General features: G+C 39.6%; 1 protein-coding gene across 1 annotated transcript in view; it reads left to right on the forward strand.

Annotated features, from left to right (window-relative positions):
- The first annotated feature begins 794 nt into the window (after positions 1 to 794).
- LOC108753983 overlaps positions 795 to 20,094 on the forward strand; it is a 26,318-nt gene continuing 7,018 nt past the window's right edge. The window contains exon 1 of the mRNA XM_018495975.1: positions 795 to 1,913. The gene's annotated coding sequence lies outside the window, so the exon portion shown is untranslated. The remainder of the gene's footprint in view (positions 1,914 to 20,094) is intronic.

The following is a 20,094-nucleotide window of genomic DNA, read 5'->3' on the forward strand; positions in this document are numbered from 1 at the left end:
CGAATTGCTCGCGCGTACGCAGTTGATAAGCATGCGGATTATAAAATATTTTATTTACGGACGATGCTCTCCTTTCTGCGAGAATTTTTCCGCGGCGTGTCGCCTATTGCGGAGTATTCACCGTGCAACATCCGTAATCCAAAATCGATGCACCGCTGTTCCAATGTGAGTTTAACGCTCCGTGACCGTGGTGTTACGACGATATCGGACAGCGTAATCCTCGTGATTTCAAATTTAGAGGGATCGTCAATTTGATATGTTCTCGCGCACATACATACACACACACATATACATACATATATATATATATATACATACATACATACATATATATATATATATAATATATATATGTGTGTCGCTCGTATTATATCCAACAGTATCGAAGCGATCTGCCTTTGACTCTCTGTCTTTTTAGAACACGTAAGCTTATTGCGCTCGGAGAAAAAAGATAAAGGAGAAGAATAAGAAGAGGGAAAGAAATGAGGGGAAGAGGGGGGGGAAAAAAAAGAAAAAGAAAGAGCGATTGCGCCAATCTTATCGACGTAAAGAGCCGAACGAGTCGAGATTCGAGAGAAGCGAGAGATTCTCCGCTCTTCTCTCCGCGGTGGTGATGCTGTTGGTCCGACAGGTAGTCCCGGTGGTCCATCCGTGTCCTTCGACGCGCTGGTGGCGCGACCCCGAGTGTATCGAATCGAGGATCTTCGCAGATTTTCGGAGAGCTTCGTTCACCCACGAACAGGCTCCCGCGGGTTCTCCCGGGCTCTCGGCATCACTGCTCAGTATACTGCGTGGCGGCCTGGACCGCGGGCGGCCTACAACCCTCCACCGGGACGGCGCGTGGAACGGCGTCGACGCGCTGCTTACGTGCCTTCGAGAACGCGCACACGCTTGTAAACGCGCTTGTCCTCCCGCACGAACGTGCGCTCTTTTACGTGTTTTCGAACGCATACACACACACACACACACACACACAGCATCCGCACCGCGAGCGCGCACGCACGGCACATGGTCCTCTCGTGTGCCGAGCAGCATCCTCGATCGCGTACGAGGTCATCTCCTACGTTCGGGGTGATCCTCGATCAGTAGCGCGAGCGTGATACGAGCGCGGCGCGCAACAGCGTAGTCTAGAAGTGCGGGGAAGGGATTTGTCATGATCGGCCTGAAAGTCTACGTGCGCCACGTCGTCATTAGCTGACTGAAGATTACTCGAAGATCGGCGAGTATGACGTCCGGAAGTAGCAACGGTACCAGAGAGGATCCGTCGCGACGCTCGGCACGTGTGTGACATCCCTGACGATGTTGTAGCGGAATATCGCTGACGGTATCGGTATGAGCTACCGATCGGCGAGATCGGAATTATCGTTCGACAGGGGGTAGGCAGAGGAATTCGAACCGCGAGGAATTGCGCCTTCCAAAGTGGGTCGAACCCGCGAACACGCTTACTCTCTCCGCCGCGGGAGAGGAGAGCCATACCATTTCGACGTGGATGAGATCCGCGGGAGATTTGCGGCGAGCCGAGCATAGATGCGCGCGCGCGCGTGTCGCACGCGTGCATCTATACAATGCGTGCATCCACAATAGCGCAGGTCACTACGGCTAGCGACGCGGATCTTTCGCTCCCGATAGCTAAACGCGGGTAATACACGGTATTTGTGGCAAAAAGCGAACTCGAGATTGCGGAAAGGAGAGAGTGTCTTAGAAGAAAGCGAAGAAGAAAACTGACGATAGGAAGACCGGGGAAAGAAATTGCTCGAGAAAGTGGAAGAGAGAGAGAGAGAGGGAGAGGGAGGGAGAGAGAGAGAGAGAGAGAGAGAGAGAGAGAGAGAGAGAGAGAGAGAGAGAGAGTAATGATCGTGACGACGGTCGTGCGGACAAATGAACACCTCGGCACAGCGTTTGGGATATTCCAAGTAAGTAGCAATGCGCAACGCCAAGTTGTATTATGCTGCGGAAACGCTTATCGCTTTGATATATAGCCGTAGTTTCAAGTACTATTATTTTGGGGAAGAAAATTAGTTTTCTCCGCGGAAGCCAAAACGATGTCATGGTAATAAAGAAAAATGCAGCTACGCGAGGCGTGAGAATTCGGAGCTCGACCTCGACGAATCTTTTCAACCGAATCAAAAATAGGGAGATCGATACGTCTCGTCTATCCAGCATACCAAACACATGGAGAAAAGTTGGTAGGAGGAAAACTTTCAGGAAGAAATTTTTCGAGCGAGATTTTTAACTGAAACCGTCACTGCGACTACTTGTGATGCACGTTTCTTTCTTTTTCCCTTTTTCCCCCTCTCTTCCGCGATATCGCTCGGGAAATTTTATCGCCGGTCATTTTTCAAGTCTGGACCATCGATGGGGATCATGGAGGCTGGTAATGGATGCATGCGTACCGCCTAAGCCAGCGCATTTGGTGCGATATCCAACACGCGGTTGGCATCAAATCGACCGATCGTGCGGCAGCGCGTATACATCCGCGGATCGTGCTTTAACGATAGCTTTCACGCCAAAGCTCCCGGAAAAAGTTCCGCCGACCGCGATAAAAAAGGCAGCAAGAAATACAAAAATCGAGCCACTACCTATATTGTACCTATATTGATGGTTCGGGAACTGAATCTGATTTAATTTACTCAATAAATTCAAATTGCCTTTAATTGCTCAACTGTGCACCAATTGTCCATCCCGGTATAATTCGAAAAAAGTTTTTCTATTTCACTTGAAAATTGCATTTGCCGAGGACGTTGGCAGCGTTGTCGATATACTTGAAGAGTACGACCTCGAGATTCGTCCGACCCATTTTCCGAAGGCTTTTTCGAAGCAACCACGTCGCTGTGCTACAGTTGTATAAAAAAAAAAAAAAAAATACAAGGCATTCACTTTCGAGTCTTTCATTTTAATGACAACATTAGCGAAGCATTTTTTTTAAACCATCCCTTTTTTTCTACTCTTAATAATTCCAGCGAAATTGTGTTAACGTACCTTAATTTCTCTCATTTTTCTCTCGTTTAAATATCCTTATTTAAGCTGAATCAGAGTTCTCGAGATCGCGCATTCTTCTGTCCTAGCCATTATTAATTAAAGCCAGATGGAATCATCCCAGAAGGTTGGAGCCAATCGATCATCGCAAATCGTACTGCCGCGCGCAATACCGTGAGATGGATTACATCCGACTCAAAATTTGTAGAACTTCTTCCAGTCGGGTCATATACCACGTCAATGTATAACATTAGCATTTATATGGGCGCGTCGGCAAGATTCCGCGCGCGCGAGTGGCTCGGAAGCGAAATCCGAATAGAGCGAGATCCGACGGAAGAGAGAGGTGTCGCGAACAGAAGCGAATGGAGTAAAAGACAGGAGTAAACGCGAGGGGGGGGGGGCGAATTCCAGCTAAGGGAGACAAGTCGACATATTTTTCAGCGTCATCCGCGGAATCAAACGGCGTCGTAGCGACGACATGGAGGTATATCGAGCTTGAAACGCGAGGAAGCGATGCCCGAATTTTTTCAAAGCACATACCGGAAGGTTGCATGAAAATTTGATTCTCGGTGTATCATCGACTTATCATTGCAGGAGCGGGATAATAAATTCCTCGCACGCAAAATCTTCCGTAGAAATTTTTCTATACGAGTTCCTGCGAACAGAGAGGACATAGCGGGACTGTAATTTTATCAAAGATACATCGTCCAAGAGGGAGACGATATACAGCATTTATATTAGCATTTATATAAGGGCAGAGTAACTACCCTGTTCCACAGGCCTCTACGTGCTCTACAGAGCAAAAAAGAACAAGGGGAAAATCCACGCCGTAAGATAAGCCCTTCTCTTGCTGCGGCTTGCGCGATCCGTGCTGAAACATTTTGCAGACTCAGAAAATTAAACAAACTAAAGTCACAGTTACAATAGTATTCTTCTATATGTATATATATATATATATATAATTCATATAATATTAAATTATCGTGTAAAATGGTTTGCATCAAAAGCATACATGATTACTTACAATTTTAAAAAAACTTATAGTTTCTTCCAACATTTAAAAAATCATATGAAGATAAAAGTGTCATTTTTACTCTACTTTTATGTATGTTAAACATACGTTAAACTTCTTTTAATAATTTTTTTCTTTTATTAGTGCGATATATATAGAGTTTCATGCATTTCAGCGCATTCTCGTAACGAGAATATGACGAACTTTTCATATGCCACTGTTAGACGTACGTGTTTGCATTTGTGTGTAGTAAGTCCCTTTTAGCATCTGTGAGTCTAGAAAACAAATATGGCTCACTACACGCACTAAATACGTGTATATGTGTGCTCAGACTAATGAGTACTTCACACGTACATATTTTTAATTACGCGTGGCAAACCATTTTTGCTTTCTGAAATTGCTGCTTAGTAAATGAGTCCTCAACTAAGTTTTCATCCAAATCACACGTGGTAACATCAAAGTAAATAAGTCATATAAGTAACTATATACATACATACTTATCACACAAAAATAATTACGATGATATAGCTATATGGTTATTTTTACTTGGTGTACATTATCCACCATATAAATGTTGAATAGGTTTTTTAATAGATACCCTATAAAATGTACCAATTAAAATTGGTAACTATTGGATATCGTTTTTAAATTATATATATATATTGATAGAACTCGAGTAATACCAACGGAATCTATAGCTAAAAGTGGAAATATTTATCTTTTTCTTGTACTTTAGAGAAGTATCATGCTAGATTCGCAAAGTCAACAAGCCATATATCTTCAACTTTAGTTGTTTAATATAAAAAATGCGGAACTCTTTTTAAAAATCCGTGAAGTTAGCACGATACTCTATTAATATAAAATAAATAATGATAATTATAAAAATAGTATAAAAATAAAAAAGTTCTACTATTTTTTATGCTAAAACCAAAATTAAAAAAAATGCAATCGGAACTTTGTTTAAAAATAATTAGATCTTTGCTAGTACCTACTAACGAGAAATGTCGCTAGAATTGCGATAAATTATCAACGTGAAACTTTTTTCCAAGTGTCGTGCTGTTTTTTATACAGGTTAAAAAAAGACTATACAATATTTATATGATACGCACTATACTGAATAAAAAAGTAAACCTTAGTAAACATAAATCGAAAATTCAACTTTCTAGATATAAACAATTTTATGTGTTAGTATCATAACTGACTTATCGTCTCTTTTACGTGTTGCATATTTCTATAAGTTGCCACTGCTTCTATTCAATATGTCATTAATTTAACTAAAACAATGGAGTTAAATAATTTAAGGAAAATATTAAATTTGACTAAAATTTAATTTATTATTTACTAAGTGTGTACGTTAATATGGATTTACTTAGAAACTAATTACAGAAACGGATTTTTTTATGCACATGGAAGTTAAAAATAACAAACTGTTAAATAGCTCAAGTAATTGGATAATCATTACTTCCTTAATATCCAACAATGGAAAGGATGGGAAAGTCATTGTATGTATAATAAGGGTGAACGCTCAGCGTAAGATTTCGAAAGTAGGAAATATTTTACATATAAGAAGCCGGGTTTACAAATGCAAAATTGAAAATGTTTATTCAAGTAACACGGTAGAGCGATAACTTCATAGATTCTACCAACTTGGTCGGCGAATAGAAACAAAGGTTAATAGTGAATAGAACGATAGGGTGGAACAAGACGATAGGGAATGCGAGGAGAACGAGTGAGCTACAGGGATATAAAGGGTCGGAAACACAAGTTACAAATAGCAGAGCACACAATTAAGTAGTCGCCAGACCGTGAGCAAAGTTCCCTCGGAAAGAGATTATCGGCTAATTATCAGTTTCCAAAAAGCGTACCTAAAATTATAGCCGCGTACGCGCGATTGCTTGTTAAGTTGCTCGAGATAGTAGTCAGGTTGGGAGGGCTGACTCGTTCGATATACAGTGAACAAGAGAACGGAACGAGCGGTAGGTAGCATACGTAAGTGTGTTTTAGGCGCGATAAGTTGCATCCTGCATGTACGGCGCATTATATTACTGTGTGCACACAGTAGACGTGGTTAGCCTCTGTTTCATCCACCCTCGCGTATAAGTGATGACGAGATCCAGACGCGCGAGTTGCAGAAAGGAGGGGTTTATCGCGCCATGCGAGGCGCACAGTGTTACTTTATTGCTCGCGTCAAAGGCAATCTGCCTTCTCATACCCTCTTCTCTAACTTATACTCAGCCCCGTTTTCCTAACGCGGTACTTTGACGATCGCGAACACGTCACGCGGGCGTTTGTAGCGTGTACAGCGTCACAAATGCATTTTCGCGGTTTCATGTCGATAGCGAAATAGCTAGCTGACACGCTCGTAAAGCGTCGATTTCCGCAAGGCGCTTCTGTGTCGTTCCGTATGCGCTTTTTTCCCATACGGATACAGACACGGGGGCAACAGTGTCGTTGTTCCGGAAAATAACTTCGCCGATCTGGCCAGTGTTGTAGCGTTCGTAAAAAGCTCATAAGGAAATAAAAAAAAAAAAACTTTCGGACATCTCGTTGCTGAGGGGGAGGACAAGCAGTGAGATTTCCAGCGCATATTTCATCTCCAGAAAGCATATTTTATCGAGGACGACCGTAAGTTATTCGAAAGTTCGTCCGGCAAGTTTTATCCTACGAGAATAAATCGCAAAAGACAAATCCGTATTCTCTCTCTCTCTCTATTTCTCTCTTTTCTCCGTCTCCTTTGATCGCGTGACTTGGTGCGTGTAAACGAAGTTCGCAACAATTATAAAAGTTGCAAAAGAAGGAAGATGCGCGCGGAAGAGAATTATATCGCGCGGTCAATAATCTTTCGAAACTAAAACAGCAATCTGTATTTCGCCTTCTTGGATCATATATATAAATACAGGTGGAAAAAACAGAAGAAAGACGGAACTTTATTTTCGCAATTAATTAGAAGCGTCGTTCTCGAGATGATATCAACGTCTTCTCTTATGGTCTCTTTTCCTAGAGTTCTCGGTTGCTTCTTCCCTCAGATCTACTACCGTGCCCGAATTATCGGCTTGAAGCTCATCCCTTTTCTTTCCCATTTCCCCGACAAAATTATCGGAGCGAGAGAGAGAGAGAGAGAGAGAGAGAGAGAGAGAGAGAGAGAGAGAGAGCGTCCTCCGAAACAACCACTATCGCATTTACCCTCTCTCCTCTCGCCCGTTTAATTTACTTCATCGACTTCCGGCCAACGGTGGCGCAGCCGATCTCCTCGGCCGACTATCAGTCCTCTAAATCAAATAACATAATTCGCTAAAGCTACCGTCGGTAAGAGGACCGATCCCTTTTCTCCGGGCCTGGCGAAATCCTACGGCTAAATTTATGGGGGCTCCGTGGCCACGACGTTCGCTGTTCACGTCCTACACGCGTCGTACACGTGTGCAAGGAACTTACCTACACACGTGCCTACATGAAATAAAGTAACACCCCTTGGCACCACTGGCTCGGGATGGCTGTACTGCGACCTGCGACTTGTAGTCGCGATAAATTTTCCTCAGCTTTAACGGTGCTACGCGCTGCCACAGAACGGCATTTTCAATCCTTTATATAAGTAACAGAAAAGTGACGAAAAAAGAACGGTGATAATTCAACGACGACGTACGTTAGACGATGAGCAATGAAGGATTTCGTTCGGCTAAGAACGAGGAGCGTATAAGAAAATATTATAGGAAACTTAGCTCATTTATTTACAGGTTCTATTACGGGGGTAACAAAAGCCTTTTAAAGCTAGTAGTTCATAATTAAATTACGTAATGGATCGCCAACCAACTCTCTGGTATAAAACAATATCTTGAATCTTTTATAAACAATGAAAAATTTAATATCGAAAGCGATATAAATCCGACGCGACTTTAACGAGGAACGGATTTTGATTTTATATAATCATATTATTGATATTAAATTCTTACTTCTTCCCGCTTATTGTTGTTTACACGTGATATGATTCGCGAGCGGGTGTAAAAATTCATATGTTGCCCGTAAAAATAAATGCAACATATCGGATTTTCGGAAAATGCTCGTAGGAGCGAAAGCGAAATTGTTACAGATTCGTAATTAAATTTCGAAATAGATTGTATCCCGCTGGGACAGAATGACATTTCCAATCTTTTATGAGGGAAGGACAATCTGAAATGCGAGAATGAGAACGATTCAGTACGTTAAATAAACAAATGACTTTAATTCGACAAAATAATGACGATATTGTTACGTTAAATATTCCCCACAAATACAGTTATTAAATAACATAAATTCGTTATTCGGGAAAGCAAACACTTTGTTTACAAATATAGATCGGTCCTATTGTTCAATCATCACGCATCGAGTTTTTAAAGGAAGGAAAAACACGCGACGACAACGACTGCGAATGAATACGAACCAGCACAAGATCCATAATTAAATTTTAAAATTGAGTACCGGACATCCAACCTCGATAAAAACGACGATCCGAGTCTAGCAAAAAGAAATACAGAATCCGAAAATAACAACTCGCGCGTGTTCGCGTTTAATAAACAAAGATCTTATAATAATTACGAAGGCAAAATTGACGAAAGAATTGTATTTATCTTTGCAATCGTCGTTAATGAAACTGTCGTTAATTACGGTGAAAAAATTTAAATTCCACATTCAAATGCGGTGCGTCGTAATAATGTATGGCACCTTACAAAAGAATCCTGAGGGTGAGCGCAAAAAGCGAGGCTTTAACAGGCTTGTAATGAAAAGCCGAAGTAGATTACGGTCCACTCCCTATAGCGCGTCTCCGATCTTTTTACAATCTCCAAAAGGTTAAATTTTGTTGAGATGGGTACAATCGCGACCGTTCGTCGGAACAAAGAGAACATTTTACTCCAATGGAAAAATCACTTTTTCAACCGGTATCGCGCTGTTATAACTCTATTTTAGCTGTCATGAAAGTTCAAATCTTGATTAGTAAAAGGGATTTTTCTATCCGTGCAATATGCTGGGGCTTCCAAAAAAAAAAAGAGAAAAAAAAATCCGCTGAAGGGAAAGCAAATTTGTAACAGCCTCGTAATTAAATTACGAAATAGATTGCTGACCATCCCCTCGGTCGGTCGGCCGTTACGGCCGTTTTGTGCTCCGCGCCCTCCTCTCATCTCTCCCTCCGTCCGACCTTTTACATCCGCGTTACACGAGAGCCGCGATATCCGGAGGGCATGGGCGCGAAAGCGTGAGAAGATCTCCATTATACTCTCAATAACCGCACGAGCAGCGTAACCGATGTTAACGTTTATCCAATTTTTAGGATTAACCAAAGCAGATTAGGAAGCAGGGATTGTCGTTAAAGCCGATTCTCTTTAGAAATCAGTCGGGAACGTCTCGCGGCTCGGGTTATGCACCTCGTTTAAGCGAAACTACCAGGATCGTTCGCTCCGTTCTTGTGTTCCCGCAGTCTGGTACGCGCGTATCGGCCAAGTGCCGCAATAAAGGGAATTTGCGGGAGTGCCGGGCATTAACGATAGAGAGACGCCCCTCCCCCCCCTCCCCCCGAACGCAAAGTCGCGGAGAGTCACCCGCCATGGCCGTTTCCACGGCTGTTTCGCGGCGGTCCACAGAAGTCTGTGACCGGGGCAGCTATAATTTCGTAAGTTAAGGTCCCGAGGATCGGAGAGGTTTGGGATCGTGCCGGGCACGACAACTTGGGCCAGCGCCGCCGCCGTGGCTGGGCGAGGAGAGGACACTTCCGGCGGTAAACTTCGCTCGTATATTACGCGAACTCTGCGGTAATTGATTTTGCACAATCGCGTTAAACTGAAAGTGGGTTTCAGGCAACCGGCGCCACCGCCGCGCGCGATCTCCTCTCAACAAGGCCGTAGGAACTGGCTGCTGCAACGTCGCGCCCATTTACTACTCGTCCCTTTTTCGCCAAATTCAGACGATACTAACTTTTTCCGATAATTATCGTCATTTCGCTACGCGCGCAAACTGCGGCGTTACGCCGCGCGTTGATGCTGTCATAAGTATCGCGTTACGGTGATTGTTACCGTGGCTGAGTACCGTGCGAATACTAACTACGAGCGAATAACGGCAAACCTGTGCACTCAGTAAATTACTTTTGGCGTAACAGATATCTACCCTGTCCGGCGTCCGGTTTTTTGTTTAATTTACAGTGCCCCAAGTTCATAATTGCGCGCATTAATCTTTCATCGCAGATATCGCGCTTTTTGCAGGCTGCTCCGATCTAACAAAAGGCGCAAAATGGGCGCAAGTTTTGCCCTCGGCAAAACGTCGACCGTCGCTCTTTATTTGACCCAGCGTGAGGTAGCGCGAACAGTGATCGATAATTACCGTCGTTACGCGACACGCGATGACACTTGGCTGTTATTTTCATAAAAATATTAAGGCCGAAGAGTTGAAAAGCTACACTCGAAATACTCGTCGGTAGTAAATTAACCTGTGCGCGCGACGTACATCTTTATTCATTATATTTGACTAGCCATAAAAGATAATTTATTGCCTCGTTCTTTCAGAGCCATCGCAGACACGGTCGAGAATCAGCCAGAAATTTTATTACAGGTTCGATCTACGTAACTGTATTCGTTGTACAATTTTAAAATTAAATACTACAGAAAAAATTACATACTACAGAAGACGCATTAATTACTATATATACATATATTTATAAATATACATATGTATATTAAAATTTCTATGTTGTGCTTTGATGCTTCCTATCTATTTTCCGTAAGAAGCTATTTATTTCGCGGTTTATTTATCGTTAAGTTTCGTTATTCTTTGGACGGAGACATCCTCGATCGATCGAAGCAAGAAGCACTTTAGCATTTTGATTCTTCCGCCTTTTGTGTGGTCCTGTTCAAAGGAGTGACAGCATTGAAAATCGATACCACGTCTCGTTTGTAGTCCTTAGCGCGTTTAGTGCTTTGCTTCTCGTGTTCTCTAAGAAAAAGTATTGAAAAACCGAGTACAGTATAAAGAAGAAATAGATAAAAAATAATCTTTCCGCATTTCAATTCGGAAACTGATTCGCGTGACTTCGATCGACCGAAGGCGATCGAAGAGAGTATTTTTCCCAAAGGGGGATGCTTTTACTCCAAGTGTAAGGAACAAAAAGTTAATTTCGGTTCACACATACTATCAAACTTGAAAAGTTCATTACTGCTTCAGTTTACAGCACAAGCCAAGTTTTGTGGATCTTTGTAAAAGGCGTAATAGCAGGTTTTAGTTTCTTTTATTTTCATTCACCAAAAAGTACACGATTGCAGAAAAGCTAATGCGAAATTTATTGTAAGTTCATGTACACATATACCGTATTATATATGTATATATTAATTACTCATTCAAATATTCCGAAAATTCATATATTCGCAAATCTATTATAAGTTTACTTATAAAATCAAATTTATTTAAAATATAATCTCTCTATCCTAGTATAAATTTAATACTTCAATCAAGATTATTAACCCTAGAATGCTGTCTCTATTACAGTATTGCTTTCGACATAAATTTTACGTACAAAAAAATAGACCATTCTTGCAGTTTTTTATGCATTTCATTTTTAATGACAAAATATAATCTATAAATATAATTCAATTTTGTATTTCCTCTATATATATTTAAATAAAATATCATTACGTAAATAATACAAAACTACTTAAAAATTAAAATTACTTATTATTCTTTCTGTTATAATATTGATTATCGGAGAGTTTAAACTGATATATATATAACGGATAGGATTTTTAAAAGCTAATCTCCACTTATTCTAGCTTTTTAAAATGGCAGATTGGACCGCCTAATGACCACTAAAAGCACTGCTTAGCGCTCAATTTCACTTACTTATACGTAAAATTTACGATTTAATAACATTTTAGAATTAACAAATTCGAATTGCTTATTACATAAAATCCTTTCTTCAATAAAATTTCATTAAAATACTGTTTAAAAGAAAATAAATTCTTTGTTTTGAATAGGTTATATAATAACGAGTTTTTCTTAAAGTAGTAAATATATATCTTAAGATTACTATCAAAAGAACATTTTCTTTATTAAAGATAAATTTTACGAAAGGAAAAAAAAGTAAAAAAAAAACTGAGCAATCATTACTCTTAGCAGTGGAACGATGTTTTTCTGTGTGTACAATGATATATTATGAGTTAAACGTCAGCGTTATTATAAGTTAATATTAATTTACTAACATTATTTTTGGATAAAAAATTGTTTTGCCGAGATGCAGTGTTAGTTAGGCAAACAGGATAGACTGCAGCAATGCGCAGGTATTTTTCACAAATAAATCGACTGCATTTCCGGCATTTTAGACCTGAATTGCTGTTCACACACAATTTACAGCGTTCCATTTCCCAGTTCGCGAGCCGTAATCGCATCGTGCAATCAGCACGCGCGTTCCGTGCGCTCCGCCTTCGAATTCTTGAACGATTGTTTAGGATAGATTCGCAAAAGAACGAGCATCCGGCGTTCACAGAATGCCCGTGGGCAATTCGCGTAATGCAGGAATACAAAAAGATCCCGGAACGTTCGACTAACGACGGCACAACGATTTCTTTCATCGGGAACCAATACGCGACCGTATCGGAGGTTTGAGAAATATCGGGAGGATAAAATTCTTCCTACTGCGAAATTCGATCGAATTTCGCGTCGCCGTCCATAACAATATAGTCGGAAAATTCGATATAACGAAAATCAGGTATGACAAATCTAATTTTAAGGTTCGACGGAGAGTTCGCGTTGTAAAGTGATTTCACTGCAGTTACTCGAGCGGTTGCGCGGAAAGCGGTTCTTTCGGAACTATCGCGGTACCTTCGACGAGAATCGAAGGGACAGCGTGGGATAGAGCAGGGAGAGAAGCGAGAGAAGGATGAGAGAGATGGTAGCTTTATCATCGACCCGTTCCGGACGTCCTCGTCCCCGTCATCCCTCGTGCCACCACCGTCGAGCACTTACGGAGATGAGTGGCCGTGTAAGAAACACGATAAAACCGTGGGAGGCGACGTACAAATTTCTCCACCGTGCGAATTACGGGATTCGGAAGGAAGGAAGGATACGTTCCGTCACGTTTCACCCACGCTATTCTCGCTCGCATACGTGCCCACGCACGTGTATGTACACGAGCGAGCGAACGTACGCGTGCGAGGAGCCCAGAGTAACCTGCACGGGTCGTGAGCGTCCATATTTAATAAAGCAACGCGTCCTCACCCGCCAACTGCATACTTTTCCACCCGCGAGTGACGCCTTTTTCCATCTAGCACGAACGTTACCAGCGCGACCTCGCACTTTCGGCTTTTACTTTAAACCTCACCACGATCCGTCCTCCATCCGGTCTACCTTCACTTTCGCACGTTTTCAGAACGGATTAAAAGAAAATCGCGGTTTTCCAACGTTGCACGATCATTTGCGGAACATCTTCTAAATCCAACATTTTACAGAAAGGGATCTCGTTAGGTTAATTACTGGGCTCTTATCGTTCGTTAAGCTTTTATAAGAGAGGCAATTACCAATTAGTTGAAAAGTTTTCGGGAAGAATTCTTTTCAATTAACCGCACATTTTGTGATCTTGCGAAGATGTTGAATATTATTGTTTTTGTAATCATCCGACGAAAACGTTTCTGTTGTAATTGAGAAATCAACGCGCGAAATAATAAAAACATAATATAATAATGAAATATTAGAAGAAAGGTGTATGAGAGAAAGAAGGTAGACTATTCATTTTAGAGACATTTCATTGGATGGAAACGCAAATGAAAAAATCGTTGCCTCTTCAAAAGAAGTAATTTCTAAATGCGTATGTGTCCGCGCAGTAAATATATTTTTTATAAAGAATCAGAAATTAATCAGTTGAAAAGTTTCGCAGAATACTTTTCAATTATTGACTGTCTCGTGAAAATATCGAAAATTATTAATTATATAGTACCGTCTAACGCAGAAATTAAATCAACATGCTATATTATGAAACAATACAAAAGATATATATCGTAAAAATAACACAAAGAGACGCTGAAGAAATTTTTGCTGGAGAATGTGTGAAAATTTAGCTAGGTACAAATATGAAAATAATTTTATTAGACCGTCAAAATAATTATGAAGGACGCTCTCAAGCTGGTTGCTAGAATGTCAAAACTTTTTGCAGCATCGTTTATCATGCTTCCTACATAATTACTTTGATGGTTTAAGAACATTATTTTCGCGCGAATCTGTATCTAGCTTTTTTAGATACTTCAGCGAAGTCGTTCTTTCCATGTATACTGTAATAATGAAATATTAGACAAAAGATACACAAAAAAAAGGATACGCTGCGAATATTTTAAGAGAAACTTTTTACTGCATGGAAACGCAAATAAAAAAATTCGTTTGTCCTCCATAAAGAACAATTTGTACAATTCGTTTGTTTTCGCGCACTAGATATATTTTTATATAAGAGCAAATCACTAATTAATTAATAGAAAAGTTCCAAAGAATGCTTTTCAATTAATTATATATTTACATATTTTCGCAAACTTGCGAAAATGTCGAAAATTATTAACGTTGTATCATTCAACAGAAATTACATCATAATTAATAAATTTACATACACTGTTAAATCAAATTTGTCAAAAATCTGTCAAATTTAACCTAATGTGAATAGCTACTGCTTCTACTCAATTATATCGTTATATTGTACTAAAATACTAAAATAATAGTTATATTTGACATTATACAGTGTCGATTTGACACTATATAGTGCCAAATTGAGACGATGTAGTGTCAAATTTAATTATCGTTGTAGTATAAAATAATGATATATTTAATAAGACAAATTAAGTTAAATTTGACACTATAAATTTAATAGTGTACTATATCATGAAATAATACATAGAAAAGACGAATTTGCTGAAAAATCTATAAAAATTTAGCTAGATACGGATATAAAGATGACTTTATTGGATTATCCAAATAATTATATCGGCCGCTTAAACTGATTGCTAAACTGTCAAAATTTTCTACAGCATCACTCATCACGTTTTCTACGTGATTACTTTAATCCAAAATTATTTTCTGTCTAAAATTATTTTCTATATCTAGCTAAATTTTTTGATACTTTAGCAAAATCGTCATTTCTACGTATTATTTTATGATATATAGTGCGTAAATTTATTATTCACAATTGAAATTTCTGCGTCGAATGATACAACATTAATCATTTTCAATATTTTAGATACTACGGGAAATTCTTTCCGTGTATATAATAATGAAATATTAGAGGAAAGATGTATGACGAAAAAAGATACACTGTGGATTTTTTAAGCGAAACATTTCACTGTATGGAAACGCAAATGGAAAAATTCATTTCCCCTTCATAAGGAGCAATTTATATAATGCGTATGTTTTCGCGCAGTAAGCATATTTCTCTACTATGTATCTCTCACGGTCGGAAATATATTATGTTTATCGCACCACCGTACCGTATCGTTCGCCGGTCCACGTCCCTTTCCTGCACTTTAACCCTCGTTCCACCCTCGTTTCACCCTCGTCTCGAATGCCTTCGTGGCACGATACAGCTGGGATTACCACGAAACTCGGCGAAACGTCTCCAACTCTCATCGAATAAATAACAAGAGAAATCCGGTCGACTCTCGACCCGGAATGTCGTATTTTCTAAAATACGAATATTTTCTGTGGATTGTGTCGATCATTTCCGCAGAAAGATAGAAAACCGCATGCGGTCGGACATGCATAAACAATGGACGTTGAAGCGCTTTGACGAATTCGTGGTGATACGCGCACTGGTGCGAAATTCGCCACATGTAAACGTACTTTGTGACTTACTCCCTTTGTCCTCCGCTGGTCCGAGTCGCGAATATCCCAAGAGTACATTTGACATGAGCATAGTTGCCATTCTAAATGGATGCGTAAAGATAAAGGTAAACAAACATTGACTAAAGGCAAATTGCACGGTGACGCGATATATAATAAAGTCACACTACCTGCTCGGATATATATATATGTGTGTGTGTGTGTGCGCGCGTGTGAGTGTGTGTATGTATAAAACGTGTCAAGGACTACGTATGGAAATTCACTCGGTTTTGTACAGCTTTTAGATTAAAGAGGACCTCTCAGATATCATTTAACTGTCGCACTGTTTGGTACAAAATGCACGTATACTTAAGGCAATATTATCATAACACGTTAAAAGGGTAGGAAGTGTAACATTAGATTACTATCGATCTGTTTTTCTTCAATTTGCGACGCGTTTGCGCGACGCAGCGTGAATCTGTTCATCCGTTTAGCCTATCCGCCCACATCCAAAGCTACAGGGGCTTTAGAACGCGGCATGAGTTATCCCAATTATTCAAATCTATTACTACGAATGTTTAGAAAACACACCGAAAATGTGCGTCAGCTATTACCCGTCGTTAATAGAAAAAACACGTATGTAACTTTAGTCGGTCTAGGGGGGGGTAATCAGAAAATCCGGTCGTATCCAAACGGCTTTGCTTGTCGCGTTTAAATCGGTGAATAATTTAAATACCGTTCTTGCGCATATATATTATCGACGTGGTAATTACGTTCTCGCTCGATTCCGTCCTTTCCGTGTTTCTTGCACGCAAAATCTTTATCCACGTTTTACATTTATTCAGCGATAATTGAAACCCCTCATTCATATCTCCTACATTACGCTATTACACCGGAAATGTTCATTTCGTTCATTTCGTAAAAAAGTATTACATCTAGATACGTAATTTCGATAGGAATTAAATACATTGCAATAAAATAATTTCAACTCTACGTTTCTGTATTATATTACATATATATGTTCCTAAAAGGGAAATCATAAACCCATTTTGATATTATCTAGAAATTTGAACATGGAAATCATTGAAAATTATAATCCTGAGTGCACGCACGTAACGCTTCTGTAACCGTTGTATTTATGTCACAAATTGCTTTTAGAATGTTAATTAGTATTAAAATTGTAAATTGATTTCATTCCGACTCTTTAACTATTCAGTCATGGAACAGAATTTTCACCGCTTCCCAAAAGCATTCTACAAAAACTGTCTCTTGGAAAATAGTTCCCCTTTAAACTAATCGGAGTTCGAGAACGTGGGAGCCATCATGATTGATGCGGAATTAAATTGGCATTTGTTTTTACGGAAAAAAGTATTCCCCGTCACGTCGATAGCTTTTCGCATAAGATGAGATGAAACATCATTTTCGTTTTTCGTTAATTGATCTATTTTGTTAATTGATTTCACTGGTAATTAAATACACGTGATGATTGTTCGACGAGGATTTGTTCGGCAGCTTCGAAGTCAATAGGTATAATCATTTAACGAGATTAACGCGATCGCTCTTATTTATTCCTGTTTCGAATTTATTTAATTCCCGATAATTTACCCCGGATTATAATGAGGGGTATTATGAGTTTTTAGCCATTTGGAACTCTGTTCGCGTCGGAGCTGCTCTTTCTAGAATTGATAGAGCTTCCTTCGTAATCCGATACGCTAAATGCGTTTGTACTCGATCAAAAGCCAGACACGCGCATAGCGCGCATAGGTAATATACATAACTACTCGATCAACGTCCCGTTTACGGGACTAACTGAAATTATTAGCGCGCGATAACCAGCAATTTGATCGATAGAAACTCCATAGGTAATTCATTTCAAATGAAGCTAATTACTCTAATTTGATGGGTAGATACTTTATATAGACGCAAGCAATTTATTTTGAATGAAGCTAATTACTCTAATCCTAAACAATAAACTCGTTTTAAAGCGTGAATCACAGTCGTGAAAATATGGCCGATATATATCAAACGGTACAATACCATTGTATGTCGATATAAGAGAGGAAAAGTATTCGCATTGTCAGACGAGGCCAATAAATGGCAGGGCTTTGTCACCCAGTGCTGTGCCAAGCTCGCGAAAAAGTTTTACGCGCGACAGGTGTTTCGTGACGTGTATTTCCGCGCGAGCCATTTTACATAAAACGGTTTTCTTATCTTGATGCATGGTTATTTTGCATAAACTGGAGAAAACTTATGCAAAGATTCGAGGCGATGCGCAGAAATATACGTCAACCAAGTCTGTACATATTTACAAAGCAGTATCCAAATTATAGCGTCAAAGGATTTCGTAAAACTCACTTCCGTCTATTCTGAATAATTAAACTACGAGATTTGAGCGGCAGAAAATCGAGCAGCGAGTTTGAAATGCGCGTTTAAAGCAAGCATAAATCTCTCATTATTTCAATGGTATTACTTTCACAGCAAACGAGATGTTGGATAGTTTAGGACTCCTAATTAAAGTGTATCGCTTAAGTGAATCAAGTGTATTGCATATTGCGCGAAGTCTACCCCTTATATACATTTTGCACAATTTCCCATCAGCTACTCGAACTAATTAAAACGAAGTGAAGCAACGAAAGATAAACTCCAGCTGGCTCTTTCGAAACGATACACATAAAAACACCATTTTACCACAAAGTTATATATTCCTTCGTTATGTCGCGAAACGAACAAGAAAGAAAAATACAGTGCATTATATACATCGTCGAGCACCGAACTTTACGAATAAGTGGAGCACGGATAAAAGCAAAGTTGGTAAGTGTATAATTAACAACTCTGTTAAGAGAGTTCAAACTCAAGAGTATTCAGAAGTGGAAGAGTAGCAAGGATATGGGAACATCAGCAAGCCAAGAGAGCGTGAGACATAAGCCCTCTTACAAGAATGAATTTAAATTGGAGCGATAAAACGCGCGATCAAACTTAAGATGGTATAAACTAGCAATAACAATACACATCAATAGAAGCTTCATGTTTTAATGATATTTCTTCTAAACTGTAATTACTATATCAATTCTCAAAGAGTTTCTATTACACTCAAAAATACCATAATGTGATGATTAATCATATTCAAATATGCGCTTAACTTCTACGCAGAGATATTTTAATCTCATCTCTTGTACATTTTGCTACATACATAATATATGCACGGGAAGAACAATTTTGCTGAAAGCATTTAAAAATTTAAGCAGATACAGATCCGAAAATAATTTTGTCGGATCATTAAGCTACGTAAGTTGAAAATTCAAGCATGATGAGCAATGCTACGAAAAGTTTTAACATTCTAGCAACTAGTTTGAATGTTCTCTACATAATTATTTTGATAAAGTCCAAAAAAAATTATTTTTAGATCAGTATCTAGATCTCAGTAGCTAAATTTTTTCGATACTTTAGCAGAACTAACTTCTCTTCGTGTGATAGATGAATAAGAATTCAAGATGTTACCATGTTACAGCAATAAACTAAATAAAGTTTCATTATATGGAAATCTCACCCGACAGGTTATATAGCAAGCGATCCTTAGTGAGCAAAAAATAATAATAGTTTCGCAAAGTTCGCTGATTACGTTGAAATTGGAAAGTGGTTGGCAGATCCTGATCATGCAGTTCAGAATTAATTACTTCGATTAGAGGGTGCCTGTCATCGCGAAAGCGTTTCTTGCGGCTGGCTCGCCCCCAGGAGGAAAGCCACGACACGACCTTATCTACCTCGAAAGGTCCAACGTTCGATCCATTGACTCGTCGAGACCCTAATACGACGCACGGAACTGACGTCCGCCGATAGGTCGCCCGTGTCCTAGAATCGGGCTCTGATCGACATCCCGGTACCGGTATGTACATCCACCCGAGACAGACTATCCATTGGCAGACGGCACATACGCAAACGGCAGGCACCCGCAGTCGACGAGACGTCGCTTTAAATCGGCCACATTCGTTGTCGACATTCGGTTCCGCAATTTCTCTCGTAATTCCTAATCCGAATATTGAATTTACCGTCGGGTTTCTTCACCAAGAAACGTTTTCACAATTTTCACGTATATTTATTCAGAATTCGCGTTTTAAATTCATAGCACAATTTTAGAAAAATTAATATTAAAATTAATATTATGGCGAAATAGGTTCAAAAGGATAAAATATTTATTTAATCTTATATTCTCTCTTATCTCCAAGTCATTCAATCGCCAGCTCTATTCGTCCAATATACAGATCAATGTTCAATATCAGCATAAGAGAGAGAGAAAGAGAGAGAGAGAG

The sequence above is a fragment of the Trachymyrmex septentrionalis genome, unplaced genomic scaffold (assembly GCF_001594115.1).
Source record: "Trachymyrmex septentrionalis isolate Tsep2-gDNA-1 unplaced genomic scaffold, Tsep1.0 scaffold74, whole genome shotgun sequence".
NCBI lineage: Eukaryota > Metazoa > Arthropoda > Insecta > Hymenoptera > Formicidae > Trachymyrmex > Trachymyrmex septentrionalis.